This window comes from Ambystoma mexicanum, chromosome 11 (assembly GCF_040938575.1).
Source record: "Ambystoma mexicanum isolate Mex_15411 chromosome 11, UKY_AmexF1_1, whole genome shotgun sequence".
NCBI lineage: Eukaryota > Metazoa > Chordata > Amphibia > Caudata > Ambystomatidae > Ambystoma > Ambystoma mexicanum.
In genome coordinates this window covers 826553172-826570470 of record NC_090934.1, presented here as the reverse complement: position 1 = coordinate 826570470, position 17299 = coordinate 826553172, and the positions used below count along the sequence as shown (strand labels likewise).

Genomic DNA, 17299 nt, shown 5'->3' with positions numbered 1-17299 from the left:
AGAAATATTTTCAGGTTGCCTGGGAAGCATAAGCAAACAGCACACCAATCAGGCCCCAGTGTAAGCACTGCAGAGTCTCTGTGGCGCAATCGGTTAGCGCGTTCGGCCGTTAACCGAAAGGTTGGTGGTTCAAGCCCACCCAGGGACGATGCATTTTGGCTCAAAAATTCAGCATGACCAACTATGAACTTCTGTTTACCTCTCGCAGGTCTCGTCTGCTGACGTCCAAAAAATCCAATAAACTGCAAGCAATTCTTCTCGCTTGCTTTAGTTTTTCAAAACTTGCCATTCAATTCATAAACATCAAGACTTCATGGGAAGGGTTTGGCTGCAGCGTGTACTGATGCACAGAAGGAAGCTATCCTAGCCAGTCTACCTAAAGAAGCAATGAGGCTCTGCAGGTGCATGTACCTCCCCTACCTTTATTCTGTCATCAGACACACCAGGTGGATTGCCACAAGGACCTCGTGGCGCAATGGTAGCGCGTCTGACTCCAGATCAGAAGGTTGTGTGTTCAAATCACGTCGGGGTCATACTTCCTTTTCCCACTCTGAAATACAAAATTGCTCTTCAGTATCTCGTTATTTCAACCTGACTGCATCTTTGTGCTCTGGGCCTAGTTGTTCTGGCGTTTCGAATGTAAGCTTTGCAGCAGGGAAGTATCATATTGACAGACACCCATGAAGGACATGGTCAACCTTTAAAGCAGGCCAATCTCTATGTTTTACTGGATGCAGCAGAAGTATTTCCTCTTTACCATCTCTTCAAGTGGGCCTGACTGATGTGCTGTTTTGTGCACGCTACGTGGGCTTTGTAAAGCATACCTCTGCCATTTGCATGGCCTCCTAGCGCTGTCAATATTTTCGTGTAATTGCTGAATGCTGCACTGTCCTGGGAACTCTAGGTGTGACTAAAGGATATATGCTGGGGCCCCGAAAGGGGGTCGGCAGTCTAGTGGCAATGCCCATCACTTTGCAGTTTGGGTTTGTGAGTTCAGGTACCGGTCTGGTGTCGGAAACCTGTAAGCGCCCTCCCAATCAACTGTCGGTCCTGGATTGTGAGGATTTCCCCTTATACTGGTCTCAGTAGACACATTTCCATTTTACTTTTTCACTCTCGCATTGCCTATTTCTCTCTCTCTCATAGATACATTATAGACAAGAGAGACATTGTCAGCGAGAGGGTTGCACAGCACCTTCCCCCATTTCCCTAAGTGCATTGCATGGGGCTCTGGGAGGCGTGCACATTTGTCTGAAACACAAAGATCCACTGGCAATAAAAGGCGTAGGACCCCAGTTCGCATTTCTTAGAATTTGAGGAGGCACTCAGAGTTGTCTCGGGCGTGACTGTACCTTTCATAGGAGATGTGCTAATCCCCAAACCCTCTTCCTTTGTCCCAGTAATCTGTCCTAGGGCCTCTAGCAAGTTGTTTTCTGAAACAAAGCTTACCTGAACATCCTGTAAAATTGGTAACTTTTCAGTAGCAGTAGAGTGCAGTATATAGCATTCCTGTTGCGCACAGCATCTAGATCCAAAAATTGCTTACTCTACCCCAGAAATTAGAATTCACCCAGTCAAACAGAGGGATCTATAAAGATCATGGCAAGTAGTTAACATAAGCTACTTCCCCCAAGTTCTCTTGGTGCACTCTGCTGCCCTCTTTTAACAGAAGAATGCAACTGCAGGTCTTGCTTCTCAGCAAGGTACCTAAATATAGAAACCTTGGTGCACTCTTGCTAAATCTGCTGGAATGTGTCTTCTATTGTGCCCAAGGTGGTTGTGTATTTGGGGACTCAGGGAAGCAAGGGAGCAGTCTAATGCACTGCAGTGCTAAGAGAGGCATGCCTTTTTCAGAAAAAAGTTCAGGTTTTCTGCCAATCAGAAAAAAATAGCAATGCAATCAGGCCAAAGGCAGAACACACATGCCAGTGAGTCTCTGTGGCGCAATTGGTTAGCGCGTTCGGCTGTTAACCGAAAAGACGCTGCTGTTTTTGGCACAAAGACACAGAGTGTTCCACTCAGTAAACCTGAGTCATTTCTCCCGTGTTCTCTGGGTTCAGCCTACTGTCCCCTTTTAACACAAGTGCTCAACTGTGGCTTTCTCCTCATAGCAAGTTATGCCTACACAGAGGACATTTGGTGCACTGTTGATGGGCTCTGTCCTCTACTAAATCCCCTGTGTTTGTGGCTTAGGGGAGGTAGGGAAGTGCTTGATACCCTGATTTGCTGTGGGAAATAAAGCTATTTTAGAAATATTTTCAGGTTGCCTGGGAAGCATAAGCAAACAGCACACCAATCAGGCCCCAGTGTCAGCACTGCATGAGTCTCTGTGGCGCAATCGGTTAGCGCGTTCGGCTGTTAACCGAAAGGTTGGTGGTTCAAGCCCACCCAGGGACGGTGCATTTTGGCTCAAAAATTCAGCGTGACCAACTATGGACCTCTCGCAGGTCTCGTCTGCTGACTTCCAAAAAATCCAATAAACTGCAAGCAATTCTTCTCGCTTGCTTTAGTTTTTCAAAACTTGCCATTCAATTCATAAACATCAAGACTTCATGGGAAGGGTTTGGCTGCAGCGTGTACTGATGCACAGAAGGAAGCTATCCTAGCGAGTCTACTTAAAGAAGCAATGAGGCTCTGCAGGTGCATGTACGTCTCCTACCTTTATTCTGTCATCAGACACACCAGGTGGATTGCCACAAGGACCTTGTGGCGCAATGGTAGCGCGTCTGACTCCAGATCAGAAGGTTGCGTGTTCAAATCACGTCGGGGTCATATTTGCTTTTCCCACTCTGAAATACAAAATTGCTCTTCAGTATCTCGTTATTTCAACCTGACTGCATCTTTGTGCTCTGGGCCTAGTTGTTCTGGCGTTTCGAATGTAAGCTTTGCAGCAGGGAAGTATCATATTGACAGACACCCATGAAGGACATGGTCAACCTTTAAAGCAGGCCAATCTCTATGTTTTACTGGATGCAGCAGAAGTATTTCCTCTTTACCATCTCTTCAAGTGGGCCTGACTGATGTGCTGTTTTGTGCACGCTACGTGGGCTTTGTAAAGCATACCTCTGCCATTTGCATGGCCTCCTAGCGCTGTCAATATTTTCGTGTAATCGCTGAATGCTGCACTGTCCTGGGAACTCTAGGTGTGACTAAAGGATATATGTTGGGGCCTCGAAAGGGGGTCGGCAGTCTAGTGGCAATGGGCATCACTTTGCAGTTTGGGTTTGTGAGTTCAGGTACCGGTCTGGTGTCGGAAACCTGTAAGCGCCCTCCCAATCAACTGTCGGTCCTGGATTGTGAGGATTTCCCCTTATACTGGTCTCAGTAGACACATTTCCATTTTACTTTTTCACTCTCGCATTGCCTATTTCTCTCTCTCTCATAGTTACATTATAGACAAGAGAGACATTGTCAGCGAGAGGGTTGCACAGCACCTTCCCCCATTTCCCTAAGTGCATTGCAAGGGGCTCTGGGAGGCGTGCACATTTGTCTGAAACACAAAGATCCACTGGCAATAAAAAGCGTAGGTCCCTAGTTTGCATTTCTTAGAATTTGAGGTGACACTCAGAGTTGTCTCGGGCGTGACTGTACCTTTCATAGGAGATGTGCTAATCCCCAAACCCTCTTCCTTTGTCCCAGTAATCTGTCTTAGTGCCTCTAGCAAGTTGTTTTCTGAAACAAAGCTTACCTGAACATCCTGTAAAATTGGTAACTTTTCAGTAGCAGTAAAGTGCAGTATATAGCATTCCTGTTGCGCACAGCATCTAGATCCAAAAATTGCTTACTCTACCCCAGAAATTAGAATTCACCCAGTCAAACAGAGGGATCTATAAAGAGCATGGCAAGTAGTTAACATAAGCTACTTCCCCCAAGTTCTCTTGGTGCACTCTGCTGCCCTCTTTTAACAGAAGAATGCAACTGCAGGTCTTGCTTCTCAGCAAGGTACCTACATATAGAATCCTTGGTGCACTCTTGCTAAATCTGCTGGAATGTGTCTTCTATTGTGCCCAAGGTGGTTGTGTATTTGGGGACTCAGGGAAGCAAGGGAGCAGTCTAATGCACTGCAGTGCTAAGAGAGGCATGCCTTTTTCAGAAAAAAGTTCAGGTTTTCTGCCAATCAGAAAAAAATAGCAATGCAATCAGGCCAAAGGCAGAACACACATGCCAGTGAGTCTCTGTGGCGCAATTGGTTAGCGCGTTCGGCTGTTAACCGAAAAGACGCTGCTGTTTTGGGCACAAAGACACAGAGTGTTCCACTCAGTAAACCTGAGTCATTTCTCCCGTGTTCTCTGGGTTCAGCCTACTGTCCCCTTTTAACACAAGTGCGCAACTGTGGCTTTCTCCTCATAGCAAGTTATGCCTACACAGAGGGCATTTGGTGCACTGTTGATGGGCTCTGTCCTCTACTAAATCCCCCGTGTTTGTGGATTACGGGAGGTAGGGAAGTGCTTGATACCCTGATTTGCTGTGGGAAATAGAGCTATTTTAGAAATATTTTCAGGTTGCCTGGGGAGCATAAGCAAATAGCACACCAATCAGGCCCCAGTGTAAGCACTGCATGAGTCTCTGTGGCGCAATCGGTTAGCGCGTTCGGTTGTTAACCGAAAGGTTGGTGGTTCAAGCCCACCCAGGGACGATGCATTTTGGCTCAAAAATTCAGCATGACCAAATATGAACTTCTGTTTACCTCTCGCAGGTCTCGTCTGCTGACTTCCAAAAAATCCAATAAACTGCAAGCAATTCTTCTCGCTTGCTTTAGTTTTTCAAAACTTGCCATTCAATTCATAAACATCAAGACTTCATGGGAAGGGTTTGGCTGCAGCGTGTACTGATGCACAGAAGGAAGCTATCCTAGCCAGTCTACCTAAAGAAGCAATGAGGCTCTGCAGGTGCATGTACGTCTCCTACCTTTATTCTGTCATCAGACACACCAGGTAGATTGCCACAAGGACCTCGTGGCGCAATGGTAGCGCGTCTGACTCCAGATCAGAAGGTTGTGTGTTCAAATCACGTCGGGGTCATACTTCCTTTTCCCACTCTGAAATACAAAATTGCTCTTCAGTATCTCGTTCTTTCAACCTGACTCCATCTTTGTGCTCTGGGCCTAGTTGTTCTGGCGTTTCGAATGTAAGCTTTGCAGCAGGGAAGTATCATATTGACAGACACCCATGAAGGACATGGTCAACCTTTAAAGCAGGCCAATCTCTATGTTTTACTGGATGCAGCAGAAGTATTTCCTCTTTACCATCTCTTCAAGTGGGCCTGACTGATGTGCTGTTTTGTGCACGCTACGTGGGCTTTGTAAAGCATACCTCTGCCATTTGCATGGCCTCCTAGCGCTGTCAATATTTTCGTGTAATCGCTGAATGCTGCACTGTCCTGGGAACTCTAGGTGTGACTAAAGGATATATGTTGGGGCCTCGAAAGGGGGTCGGCAGTCTAGTGGCAATGGGCATCACTTTGCAGTTTGGGTTTGTGAGTTCAGGTACCGGTCTGGTGTCGGAAACCTGTAAGCGCCCTCCCAATCAACTGTCGGTCCTGGATTGTGAGGATTTCCCCTTATACTGGTCTCAGTAGACACATTTCCATTTTACTTTTTCACTCTCGCATTGCCTATTTCTCTCTCTCTCATAGTTACATTATAGACAAGAGAGACATTGTCAGCGAGAGGGCTTCATAGCACCTTCCCCCATTTCCCTAAGTGCATTGCAAGGGGCTCTGGGAGGCGTGCACATTTGTCTGAAACACAAAGATCCACTGGCAATAAAAAGCGTAGGTCCCTAGTTTGCATTTCTTAGAATTTGAGGTGACACTCAGAGTTGTCTCGGGCGTGACTGTACCTTTCATAGGAGATGTGCTAATCCCCAAACCCTCTTCCTTTGTCCCAGTAATCTGTCTTAGTGCCTCTAGCAAGTTGTTTTCTGAAACAAAGCTTACCTGAACATCCTGTAAAATTGGTAACTTTTCAGTAGCAGTAAAGTGCAGTATATAGCATTCCTGTTGCGCACAGCATCTAGATCCAAAAATTGCTTACTCTACCCCAGAAATTAGAATTCACCCAGTCAAACAGAGGGATCTATAAAGAGCATGGCAAGTAGTTAACATAAGCTACTTCCCCCAAGTTCTCTTGGTGCACTCTGCTGCCCTCTTTTAACAGAAGAATGCAACTGCAGGTCTTGCTTCTCAGCAAGGTACCTACATATAGAATCCTTGGTGCACTCTTGCTAAATCTGCTGGAATGTGTCTTCTATTGTGCCCAAGGTGGTTGTGTATTTGGGGACTCAGGGAAGCAAGGGAGCAGTCTAATGCACTGCAGTGCTAAGAGAGGCATGCCTTTTTCAGAAAAAAGTTCAGGTTTTCTGCCAATCAGAAAAAAATAGCAATGCAATCAGGCCAAAGGCAGAACACACATGCCAGTGAGTCTCTGTGGCGCAATTGGTTAGCGCGTTCGGCTGTTAACCGAAAAGACGCTGCTGTTTTGGGCACAAAGACACAGAGTGTTCCACTCAGTAAACCTGAGTCATTTCTCCCGTGTTCTCTGGGTTCAGCCTACTGTCCCCTTTTAACACAAGTGCGCAACTGTGGCTTTCTCCTCATAGCAAGTTATGCCTACACAGAGGGCATTTGGTGCACTGTTGATGGGCTCTGTCCTCTACTAAATCCCCCGTGTTTGTGGATTACGGGAGGTAGGGAAGTGCTTGATACCCTGATTTGCTGTGGGAAATAGAGCTATTTTAGAAATATTTTCAGGTTGCCTGGGGAGCATAAGCAAATAGCACACCAATCAGGCCCCAGTGTAAGCACTGCATGAGTCTCTGTGGCGCAATCGGTTAGCGCGTTCGGTTGTTAACCGAAAGGTTGGTGGTTCAAGCCCACCCAGGGACGATGCATTTTGGCTCAAAAATTCAGCATGACCAACTATGAACTTCTGTTTACCTCTCGCAGGTCTCGTCTGCTGACTTCCAAAAAATCCAATAAACTGCAAGCAATTCTTCTCGCTTGCTTTAGTTTTTCAAAACTTGCCATTCAATTCATAAACATCAAGACTTCATGGGAAGGGTTTGGCTGCAGCGTGTACTGATGCACAGAAGGAAGCTATCCTAGCCAGTCTACTTAAAGAAGCAATGAGGCTCTGTGGGTGCATGTACGTCTCCTACCTTTATTCTGTCATCAGACACACCAGGTGGACTGCCACAAGGACCTCGTGGCGCAATGGTAGCGCGTCTGACTCCAGATCAGAAAGTTGCGTGTTCAAATCACGTCAGGGTCATATTTGCTTTTCCCACTCTGAAATACAAAATTGCTCTTCAGTATCTCGTTATTTCAACCTGACTGCATCTTTGTGCTCTGGGCCTAGTTGTTCTGGCGTTTCGAATGTAAGCTTTGCAGCAGGGAAGTATCATATTGACAGACACCCATGAAGGACATGGTCAACCTTTAAAGCAGGCCAATCTCTATGTTTTACTGGATGCAGCAGAAGTATTTCCTCTTTACCATCTCTTCAAGTGGGCCTGACTGATGTGCTGTTTTGTGCACGCTACGTGGGCTTTGTAAAGCATACCTCTGCCATTTGCATGGCCTCCTAGCGCTGTCAATATTTTCGTGTAATCGCTGAATGCTGCACTGTCCTGGGAACTCTAGGTGTGACTAAAGGATATATGCTGGGTCACCGAAAGGGGGTCGGCAGTCTAGTGGCAATGCCCATCACTTTGCAGTTTGGGTTTGTGAGTTCAGGTACCGGTCTGGTGTCGGAAACCTGTAAGCGCCCTCCCAATCAACTGTCGGTCCTGGATTGTGAGGATTTCCCCTTATACTGGTCTCAGTAGACACATTTCCATTTTACTTTTTCACTCTCGCATTGCCTATTTCTCTCTCTCTCATAGTTACATTATAGACAAGAGAGACATTGTCAGCGAGAGGGCTTCATAGCACCTTCCCCCATTTCCCTAAGTGCATTGCATGGGGCTCTGGGAGGCGTGCACATTTGTCTGAAACACAAAGATCCACTGGCAATAAAAAGCGTAGGTCCCTAGTTTGCATTTCTTAGAATTTGAGGCGGCACTCAGAGTTGTCTCGGGCGTGACTGTACCTTTCATAGGAGATGTGCTAATCCCCAAACCCTCTTCCTTTGTGCCAGTAATCTGTCTTAGTGCCTCTAGCAAGTTGTTTTCTGAAACAAAGCTTACCTGAACATCCTGTAAAATTGGTAACTTTTCAGTAGCAGTAGAGTGCAGTATATAGCATTCCTGTTGCGCACAGCATCTAGATCCAAAAATTGCTTACTCTACCCCAGAAATTAGAATTCACCCAGTCAAACAGAGGGATCTATAAAGAGCATGGCAAGTAGTTAACATAAGCTACTTCCCCCAAGTTCTCTTGGTGCACTCTGCTGCCCTCTTTTAACACAAGAATGCAACTGCAGGTCTTGCTTCTCAGCAAGGTACCTACATATAGAAACCTTGGTGCACTCTTGCTAAATCTGCTGGAATGTGTCTTCTATTGTGCCCAAGGTGGTTGTGTATTTGGGGACTCAGGGAAGCAAGGGAGCAGTCTAATGCACTGCAGTGCTAAGAGAGGCATGCCTTTTTCAGAAAAAAGTTCAGGTTTTCTGCCAATCAGAAAAAAATAGCAATGCAATCAGGCCAAAGGCAGAGCACACATGCCAGTGAGTCTCTGTGGCGCAATTGGTTAGCGCGTTCGGCTGTTAACCGAAAAGACGCTGCTGTTTTTGGCACAAAGACACAGAGTGTTCCACTCAGTAAACCTCAGTCATTTCTCCCGTGTTCTCTGGGTTCAGCCTACTGTCCCCTTTTAACACAAGTGTGCAACTGTGGCTTTCTCCTCATAGCAAGTTATGCCTACACAGAGGACATTTGGTGCACTGTTGATGGGCTCTGTCCTCTACTAAATCCCCTGTGTTAGTGGATTAGTGGAGGTAGGGAAGTGCTTGATACCCTGATTTGCTGTGGGAAATAGAGCTATTTTAGAAATATTTTCAGGTTGCCTGGGAAGCATAAGCAAACAGCACACCAATCAGGCCCCAGTGTAAGCACTGCACGAGTCTCTGTGGCGCAATCGGCCGAAAGGTTGGTGGTTCAAGCCCACCCAGGGACGATGCGTTTTGGCTCAAAAATTCAGCGTGACCAACTATGAACTTCTGTTTACCTCTAGCAGGTCTCGTCTGCTGACGTCCAAAAAATCCAATAAACTGCAAGCAATTCTTCTCGCTTGCTTTAGTTTTTCAAAACTTGCCATTCAATTCATAAACATCAAGACTTCATGGGAAGGGTTTGGCTGCAGCGTGTACTGATGCACAGAAGGAAGCTATCCTAGCCAGTCTACTTAAAGAAGCAATGAGGCTCTGCAGGTGCATGTACGTCTCCTACCTTTATTCTGTCATCAGACAAACCAGGTGGAGTGCCGCAAGACCTCGTGGCGCAATGGTAGCGCGTCTGACTCCAGATCAGAAGGTTGCGTGGTCAAATCACGTCGGGGTCATACTTCCTTTTCCCACTCTGAAATACAAAATTGCTCTTCAGTATCTCGTTATTTCAACCTGACTGCATCTTTGTGCTCTGGGCCTAGTTGTTCTGGCGTTTCGAATGTAAGCTTTGCAGCAGGGAAGTATCATATTGACAGACACCCATGAAGGACATGGTCAACCTTTAAAGCAGGCCAATCTCTATGTTTTACTGGATGCAGCAGAAGTATTTCCTCTTTACCATCTCTTCAAGTGGGCCTGACTGATGTGCTGTTTTGTGCACGCTACGTGGGCTTTGTAAAGCATACCTCTGCCATTTGCATGGCCTCCTAGCGCTGTCAATATTTTCGTGTAATCGCTGAATGCTGCACTGTCCTGGGAACTCTAGGTGTGACTAAAGGATATATGCTGGGGCCCCGAAAGGGGGTCGGCAGTCTAGTGGCAATGCCCATCACTTTGCAGTTTGGGTTTGTGAGTTCAGGTACCGGTCTGGTGTCGGAAACCTGTAAGCGCCCTCCCAATCAACTGTCGGTCCTGGATTGTGAGTATTTCCCCTTATACTGGTCTCAGTAGACACATTTCCATTTTACTTTTTCACTCTCGCATTGCCTATTTCTCGCTCTCTCATAGATACATTATAGACAAGAGAGACATTGTCAGTGAGAGGGCTTCACAGCACCTTCCCCCATTTCCCTAAGTGCATTGCAAGGGGCTCTGGGAGGCGTGCACATTTGTCTGAAACACAAAGATCCACTGGCAATAAAAAGCGTAGGTCCCTAGTTTGCATTTCTTAGAATTTGAGGTGACACTCAGAGTTGTCTCGGGCGTGACTGTACCTTTCATAGGAGATGTGCTAATCCCCAAACCCTCTTCCTTTGTCCCAGTAATCTGTCCTAGGGCCTCTAGCAAGTTGTTTTCTGAAACAAAGCTTACCTGAACATCCTGTAAAATTGGTAACTTTTCAGTAGCAGTACAGTGCAGTATATAGCATTCCTGTTGCGCACAGCATCTAGATCCAAAAATTGCTTACTCTACCCCAGAAATTAGAATTCACCCAGTCAAACAGAGGGATCTATAAAGATCATGGCAAGTAGTTAACATAAGCTACTTCCCCCAAGTTCTCTTGGTGCACTCTGCTGCCCTCGTTTAACAGAAGAATGCAACTGCAGGTCTTGCTTCTCAGCAAGGTACCTACATATAGAAACCTTGGTGCACTCTTGCTAAATCTGCTGGAATGTGTCTTCTATTGTGCCCAAGGTGGTTATGTATTTGGGGACTCAGGGAAGCAAGGGAGCAGTCTAATGCCCTGCAGTGCTAAGAGAGGCATGCCTTTTTCAGAAAAAAGTTCAGGTTTTCTGCCAATCAGAAAAAAATAGCAATGCAATCAGGCCAAAGGCAGAACACACATGCCAGTGAGTCTCTGTGGCGCAATTGGTTAGCGCGTTCGGCTGTTAACCGAAAAGACGCTGCTGTTTTGGGCACAAAGACACAGAGTGTTCCACTCAGTAAACCTGAGTCATTTCTCCCGTGTTCCCTGGGTTCAGCCTACTGTCCCCTTTTAACACAAGTGCGCAACTGTGGCTTTCTCCTCATAGCAAGTTATGCCTACACAGAGGGCATTTGGTGCACTGTTGATGGGCTCTGTCCTCTACTAAATCCCCTGTGTTTGTGGATTACGGGAGGTAGGGAAGTGCTTGATACCCTGATTTGCTGTGGGAAAAAGAGCTATTTTAGAAATATTTTCAGGTTGCCTGGGAAGCATAAGCAAACAGCACACCAATCAGGCCCCTGTGTAAGAACTGCATGAGTCTCTGTGGCGCAATCGGTTAGCGCGTTCGGCTGTTAACCGGTTGGTGGTTCAAGCCCACCCAGGGACGGTGCATTTTGGCTCAAAAATTCAGCATGACCAACTATGAACTTCTGTTTACCTCTCGCAGGTCTCGTCTGCTGACGTCCAAAAAATCCAATAAACTGTAAGCAATTCTTCTCGCTTGCTTTAGTTTTTCAAAACTTGCCATTCAATTCATAAACATCAAGACTTCATGGGAAGGGTTTGGCTGCAGCGTGTACTGATGCACAGAAGGAAGCTATCCTAGCCAGTCTACTTAAAGAAGCAATGAGGCTCTGCAGGTGCATGTACGTCTCCTACCTTTATTCTGTCATCAGACACACCAGGTGGACTGCCCCAAGGACCTCGTGGCGCAATGGTAGCGCGTCTGACTCCAGATCAGAAGGTTGTGTGTTCAAATCACAACGGGGTCATACTTGCTTTTCCCACTCTGAAATACAAAATTGCTCTTCAGTATCTCGTTATTTCAACCTGACTGCATCTTTGTGCTCTGGGCCTAGTTGTTCTGGCGTTTCGAATGTAAGCTTTGCAGCAGGGAAGTATCATATTGACAGACACCCATGAAGGACATGGTCAACCTTTAAAGCAGGCCAATCTCTATGTTTTACTGGATGCAGCAGAAGTATTTCCTCTTTACCATCTCTTCAAGTGGGCCTGACTGATGTGCTGTTTTGTGCACGCTACGTGGGCTTTGTAAAGCATACCTCTGCCATTTGCACGGCCTCCTAGCGCTGTCAATATTTTCGTGTAATCGCTGAATGCTGCACTGTCCTGGGAACTCTAGGTGTGACTAAAGGATATATGCTGGGGCCCCGAAAGGGGGTCGGCAGTCTAGTGGCAATGGGCATCACTTTGCAGTTTGGGTTTGTGAGTTCAGGTACCGGTCTGGTGTCGGAAACCTGTAAGCGCCCTCCCAATCAACTGTCGGTCCTGGATTGTGAGGATTTCCCCTTATACTGGTCTCAGTAGACACATTTCCATTTTACTTTTTCACTCTCGCATTGCCTATTTCTCTCTCTCTCATAGTTACATTATAGACAAGAGAGACATTGTCAGCGAGAGGGCTTCACAGCACCTTCCCCCCTTTCCCTAAGTGCATTGCAAGGGGCTCTGGGAGGCGTGCACATTTGTCTGAAACACAAAGATCCACTGGCAATAAAAAGCGTAGGTCCCTAGTTTGCATTTCTTAGAATTTGAGGTGACACTCAGAGTTGTCTCGGGCGTGACTGTACCTTTCATAGGAGATGTGCTAATCCCCAAACCCTCTTCCTTTGTCCCAGTAATCTGTCCTAGGGCCTCTAGCAAGTTGTCTTCTGAAACAAAGCTTACCTGAACATCCTGTAAAATTGGTAACTTTTCAGTAGCAGTAAAGTGCAGTATATAGCATTCCTGTTGTGCACAGCATCTAGATCCAAAAATTGCTTACTCTACCCCAGAAATTAGAATTCACCCAGTCAAACAGAGGGATCTATAAAGAGCATGGCAAGTAGTTAACATAAGCTACTTCCCCCAAGTTCTCTTGGTGCACTCTGCTGCCCTCTTTTAACAGAAGAATGCAACTGCAGGTCTTGCTTCTCAGCAAGGTACCTACATATAGAATCCTTGGTGCACTCTTGCTAAGTCTGCTGGAATGTGTCTTCTATTGTGCCCAAGGTGGTTGTGTATTTGGGGACTCAGGGAAGCAAGGGAGCAGTCTAATGCACTGCAGTGCTAAGAGAGGCATGCCTTTTTCAGAAAAAAGTTCAGGTTTTCTGCCAATCAGAAAAAAATAGCAATGCAATCAGGCCAAAGGCAGAACACACATGCCAGTGAGTCTCTGTGGCGCAATTGGTTAGCGCGTTCGGCTGTTAACCGAAAAGACGCTGCTGTTTTGGGCACAAAGACACAGAGTGTTCCACTCAGTAAACCTGAGTCATTTCTCCCGTGTTCCCTGGGTTCAGCCTACTGTCCCCTTTTAACACAAGTGCGCAACTGTGGCTTTCTCCTCATAGCAAGTTATGCCTACACAGAGGGCATTTGGTGCACTGTTGATGGGCTCTGTCCTCTACTAAATCCCCTGTGTTTGTGGATTACGGGAGGTAGGGAAGTGCTTGATACCCTGATTTGCTGTGGGAAAAAGAGCTATTTTAGAAATATTTTCAGGTTGCCTGGGAAGCATAAGCAAACAGCACACCAATCAGGCCCCTGTGTAAGAACTGCATGAGTCTCTGTGGCGCAATCGGTTAGCGCGTTCGGCTGTTAACCGGTTGGTGGTTCAAGCCCACCCAGGGACGGTGCATTTTGGCTCAAAAATTCAGCATGACCAACTATGAACTTCTGTTTACCTCTCGCAGGTCTCGTCTGCTGACGTCCAAAAAATCCAATAAACTGTAAGCAATTCTTCTCGCTTGCTTTAGTTTTTCAAAACTTGCCATTCAATTCATAAACATCAAGACTTCATGGGAAGGGTTTGGCTGCAGCGTGTACTGATGCACAGAAGGAAGCTATCCTAGCCAGTCTACTTAAAGAAGCAATGAGGCTCTGCAGGTGCATGTACGTCTCCTACCTTTATTCTGTCATCAGACACACCAGGTGGACTGCCCCAAGGACCTCGTGGCGCAATGGTAGCGCGTCTGACTCCAGATCAGAAGGTTGTGTGTTCAAATCACAACGGGGTCATACTTGCTTTTCCCACTCTGAAATACAAAATTGCTCTTCAGTATCTCGTTATTTCAACCTGACTGCATCTTTGTGCTCTGGGCCTAGTTGTTCTGGCGTTTCGAATGTAAGCTTTGCAGCAGGGAAGTATCATATTGACAGACACCCATGAAGGACATGGTCAACCTTTAAAGCAGGCCAATCTCTATGTTTTACTGGATGCAGCAGAAGTATTTCCTCTTTACCATCTCTTCAAGTGGGCCTGACTGATGTGCTGTTTTGTGCACGCTACGTGGGCTTTGTAAAGCATACCTCTGCCATTTGCACGGCCTCCTAGCGCTGTCAATATTTTCGTGTAATCGCTGAATGCTGCACTGTCCTGGGAACTCTAGGTGTGACTAAAGGATATATGCTGGGGCCCCGAAAGGGGGTCGGCAGTCTAGTGGCAATGGGCATCACTTTGCAGTTTGGGTTTGTGAGTTCAGGTACCGGTCTGGTGTCGGAAACCTGTAAGCGCCCTCCCAATCAACTGTCGGTCCTGGATTGTGAGGATTTCCCCTTATACTGGTCTCAGTAGACACATTTCCATTTTACTTTTTCACTCTCGCATTGCCTATTTCTCTCTCTCTCATAGTTACATTATAGACAAGAGAGACATTGTCAGCGAGAGGGCTTCACAGCACCTTCCCCCCTTTCCCTAAGTGCATTGCAAGGGGCTCTGGGAGGCGTGCACATTTGTCTGAAACACAAAGATCCACTGGCAATAAAAAGCGTAGGTCCCTAGTTTGCATTTCTTAGAATTTGAGGTGACACTCAGAGTTGTCTCGGGCGTGACTGTACCTTTCATAGGAGATGTGCTAATCCCCAAACCCTCTTCCTTTGTCCCAGTAATCTGTCCTAGGGCCTCTAGCAAGTTGTTTTCTGAAACAAAGCTTACCTGAACATCCTGTAAAATTGGTAACTTTTCAGTAGCAGTAAAGTGCAGTATATAGCATTCCTGTTGTGCACAGCATCTAGATCCAAAAATTGCTTACTCTACCCCAGAAATTAGAATTCACCCAGTCAAACAGAGGGATCTATAAAGAGCATGGCAAGTAGTTAACATAAGCTACTTCCCCCAAGTTCTCTTGGTGCACTCTGCTGCCCTCTTTTAACAGAAGAATGCAACTGCAGGTCTTGCTTCTCAGCAAGGTACCTACATATAGAATCCTTGGTGCACTCTTGCTAAGTCTGCTGGAATGTGTCTTCTATTGTGCCCAAGGTGGTTGTGTATTTGGGGACTCAGGGAAGCAAGGGAGCAGTCTAATGCACTGCAGTGCTAAGAGAGGCATGCCTTTTTCAGAAAAAAGTTCAGGTTTTCTGCCAATCAGAAAAAAATAGCAATGCAATCAGGCCAAAGGCAGAACACACATGCCAGTGAGTCTCTGTGGCGCAATTGGTTAGCGCGTTCGGCTGTTAACCGAAAAGACGCTGCTGTTTTGGGCACAAAGACACAGAGTGTTCCACTCAGTAAACCTGAGTCATTTCTCCCGCGTTCCCTGGGTTCAGCCTACTGTCCCCTTTTAACACAAGTGCGCAACTGTGGCTTTCTCCTCATAGCAAGTTATGCCTACACAGAGGGCATTTGGTGCACTGTTGCTGGGCTCTGTCCTCTACTAAATCCCCTGTGTTTGTGGATTACGGGAGGTAGGGAAGTGCTTGATACCCTGATTTGCTGTGGGAAATAGAGCTATTTTAGAAATATTTTCAGGTTGCCTGGGAAGCATAAGCAAACATCACACCAATCAGGCCCCAGTGTAAGCACTGCATGAGTCTCTGTGGCGCAATCGGTTAGCGCGTTTGGCTGTTAACCGAAAGGTTGGTGGTTCAAGCCCACCCAGGGACGATGCATTTTGGCTCAAAAATTCAGCATGACCAACTATGAACTTCTGTTTACCTCTCGCAGGTCTCGTCTGCTGACGTCCAAAAAATCCAATAAACTGTAAGCAATTCTTCTCGCTTGCTTTAGTTTTTCAAAACTTGCCATTCAATTCATAAACATCAAGACTTCATGGGAAGGGTTTGGCTGCAGCATTCGAAGGAAGTTATCCTAGCCAGTCTACCTAAAGAAGCAAAAGACGCTGCTGTTTTTGGCACAAAGACACAGAGTGTTCCACTCAGTAAACCTGAGTCATTTCTCCCGTGTTTCTTGGGTTCAGCCTACTGTCCCCTTTTAACACAAGTGCGCAACTGTGGCTTTCTCCTCATAGCAAGTTATGCCTACACAGAGGACATTTGGTGCACTGTTGATGGGCTCTGTCCTCTACTAAATCCCCTGTGTTTGTGGATTAGGGGAGGTAGGGAAGTGCTTGATACCCTGATTTGCTGTGGGAAAAAGAGCTATTTTAGAAATATTTTCAGGTTGCCTGGGAAGCATAAGCAAACAGCACACCAATCAGGCCCCAGTGTAAGCACTGCATGAGTCTCTGTGGCGCAATCGGTTAGCGCGTTCGGCTGTTAACCGAAAGGTTGGTGGTTCAAGCCCACCCAGGGACGGTGCATTTTGGCTCAAAAATTCAGCGTGACCAACTATGGACTTCTGTTTACCTCTCGGAGGTCTCGTCTGCTGACGTCCAAAAAATCCAATAAACTGCAAGCAATTCTTCTCGCTTGCTTTAGTTTTTCAAAACTTGCCATTCAATTCATAAACATCAAGACTTCATGGGAAGGGTTTGGCTGCAGCGTGTACTGATGCACAGAAGGAAGCTATCCTAGCCAGTCTACTTAAACAAGCAATGAGGCTCTGCAGGTCCATGCACGTCTCCTACCTTTATTCTGTCATCAGACACACCAGGTGGATTGCCACAAGGACCTCATGGCGCATTGGTAGCGCGTCTGACTCCAGATCAGAAGGTTGCGTGTTCAAATCACGTCGGGGTCATACTTCCTTTTCCCACTCTGAAATACAAAATTGCTCTTCAGTATCTCGTTATTTCAACCTGACTGCATCTTTGTGCTCTGGGCCTAGTTGTTCTGGCGTTTCGAATGTAAACTTTGCAGCACGGAAGTATCATATTGACAGACACCCATGAAGGACATGGTCAAACTTTAAAGCAGGCCAATCTCTATGTTTTACTGGATGCAGCAAAAGTATTTCCTCTTTATCATCTCTTCATGTGGGCCTGACTGATGTGCAGTTTTGTGTACGCTACGTGGGCTTTGTAAAGCATACCTCTGCCATTTGCATGGCCTCCTAGCGCTGTCAATATTTTCGTGTAATCGCTGAATGCTGCACTGTCCTGGGAACTCTAGGTGTGACTAAAGGATATATGCTGGGGCCCCGAAAGGGGGTC

At 46.5% G+C, this 17299-nt stretch overlaps 14 non-coding genes across 14 annotated transcripts; all 14 read left to right on the top strand.

Annotated features, from left to right (window-relative positions):
* The first annotated feature begins 74 nt into the window (after positions 1 to 74).
* Positions 75 to 148, top strand: TRNAN-GUU (transfer RNA asparagine (anticodon GUU)). The gene has a single exon. It is a non-coding gene; the product is annotated as a tRNA-Asn (tRNA).
* A 313-nt stretch (positions 149 to 461) lies between these two features.
* TRNAW-CCA (transfer RNA tryptophan (anticodon CCA)) lies at positions 462 to 533 on the top strand. Its single transcript has one exon. It is a non-coding gene; the product is annotated as a tRNA-Trp (tRNA).
* A 1790-nt stretch (positions 534 to 2323) lies between these two features.
* On the top strand, positions 2324 to 2397 carry TRNAN-GUU (transfer RNA asparagine (anticodon GUU)). The gene has a single exon. It is a non-coding gene; the product is annotated as a tRNA-Asn (tRNA).
* Positions 2398 to 2700: 303 nt separating this feature from the next.
* TRNAW-CCA (transfer RNA tryptophan (anticodon CCA)) lies at positions 2701 to 2772 on the top strand. Its single transcript has one exon. It is a non-coding gene; the product is annotated as a tRNA-Trp (tRNA).
* A 1790-nt stretch (positions 2773 to 4562) lies between these two features.
* TRNAN-GUU (transfer RNA asparagine (anticodon GUU)) lies at positions 4563 to 4636 on the top strand. The gene has a single exon. It is a non-coding gene; the product is annotated as a tRNA-Asn (tRNA).
* A 313-nt stretch (positions 4637 to 4949) lies between these two features.
* Positions 4950 to 5021, top strand: TRNAW-CCA (transfer RNA tryptophan (anticodon CCA)). Its single transcript has one exon. It is a non-coding gene; the product is annotated as a tRNA-Trp (tRNA).
* Positions 5022 to 6811: 1790 nt separating this feature from the next.
* TRNAN-GUU (transfer RNA asparagine (anticodon GUU)) lies at positions 6812 to 6885 on the top strand. Its single transcript has one exon. It is a non-coding gene; the product is annotated as a tRNA-Asn (tRNA).
* A 313-nt stretch (positions 6886 to 7198) lies between these two features.
* On the top strand, positions 7199 to 7270 carry TRNAW-CCA (transfer RNA tryptophan (anticodon CCA)). The gene has a single exon. It is a non-coding gene; the product is annotated as a tRNA-Trp (tRNA).
* Positions 7271 to 9426: 2156 nt separating this feature from the next.
* On the top strand, positions 9427 to 9498 carry TRNAW-CCA (transfer RNA tryptophan (anticodon CCA)). Its single transcript has one exon. It is a non-coding gene; the product is annotated as a tRNA-Trp (tRNA).
* Positions 9499 to 11671: 2173 nt separating this feature from the next.
* On the top strand, positions 11672 to 11743 carry TRNAW-CCA (transfer RNA tryptophan (anticodon CCA)). Its single transcript has one exon. It is a non-coding gene; the product is annotated as a tRNA-Trp (tRNA).
* A 2173-nt stretch (positions 11744 to 13916) lies between these two features.
* On the top strand, positions 13917 to 13988 carry TRNAW-CCA (transfer RNA tryptophan (anticodon CCA)). The gene has a single exon. It is a non-coding gene; the product is annotated as a tRNA-Trp (tRNA).
* A 1790-nt stretch (positions 13989 to 15778) lies between these two features.
* On the top strand, positions 15779 to 15852 carry TRNAN-GUU (transfer RNA asparagine (anticodon GUU)). The gene has a single exon. It is a non-coding gene; the product is annotated as a tRNA-Asn (tRNA).
* Positions 15853 to 16428: 576 nt separating this feature from the next.
* TRNAN-GUU (transfer RNA asparagine (anticodon GUU)) lies at positions 16429 to 16502 on the top strand. Its single transcript has one exon. It is a non-coding gene; the product is annotated as a tRNA-Asn (tRNA).
* Positions 16503 to 16815: 313 nt separating this feature from the next.
* On the top strand, positions 16816 to 16887 carry TRNAW-CCA (transfer RNA tryptophan (anticodon CCA)). Its single transcript has one exon. It is a non-coding gene; the product is annotated as a tRNA-Trp (tRNA).
* Positions 16888 to 17299: the final 412 nt, after the last annotated feature.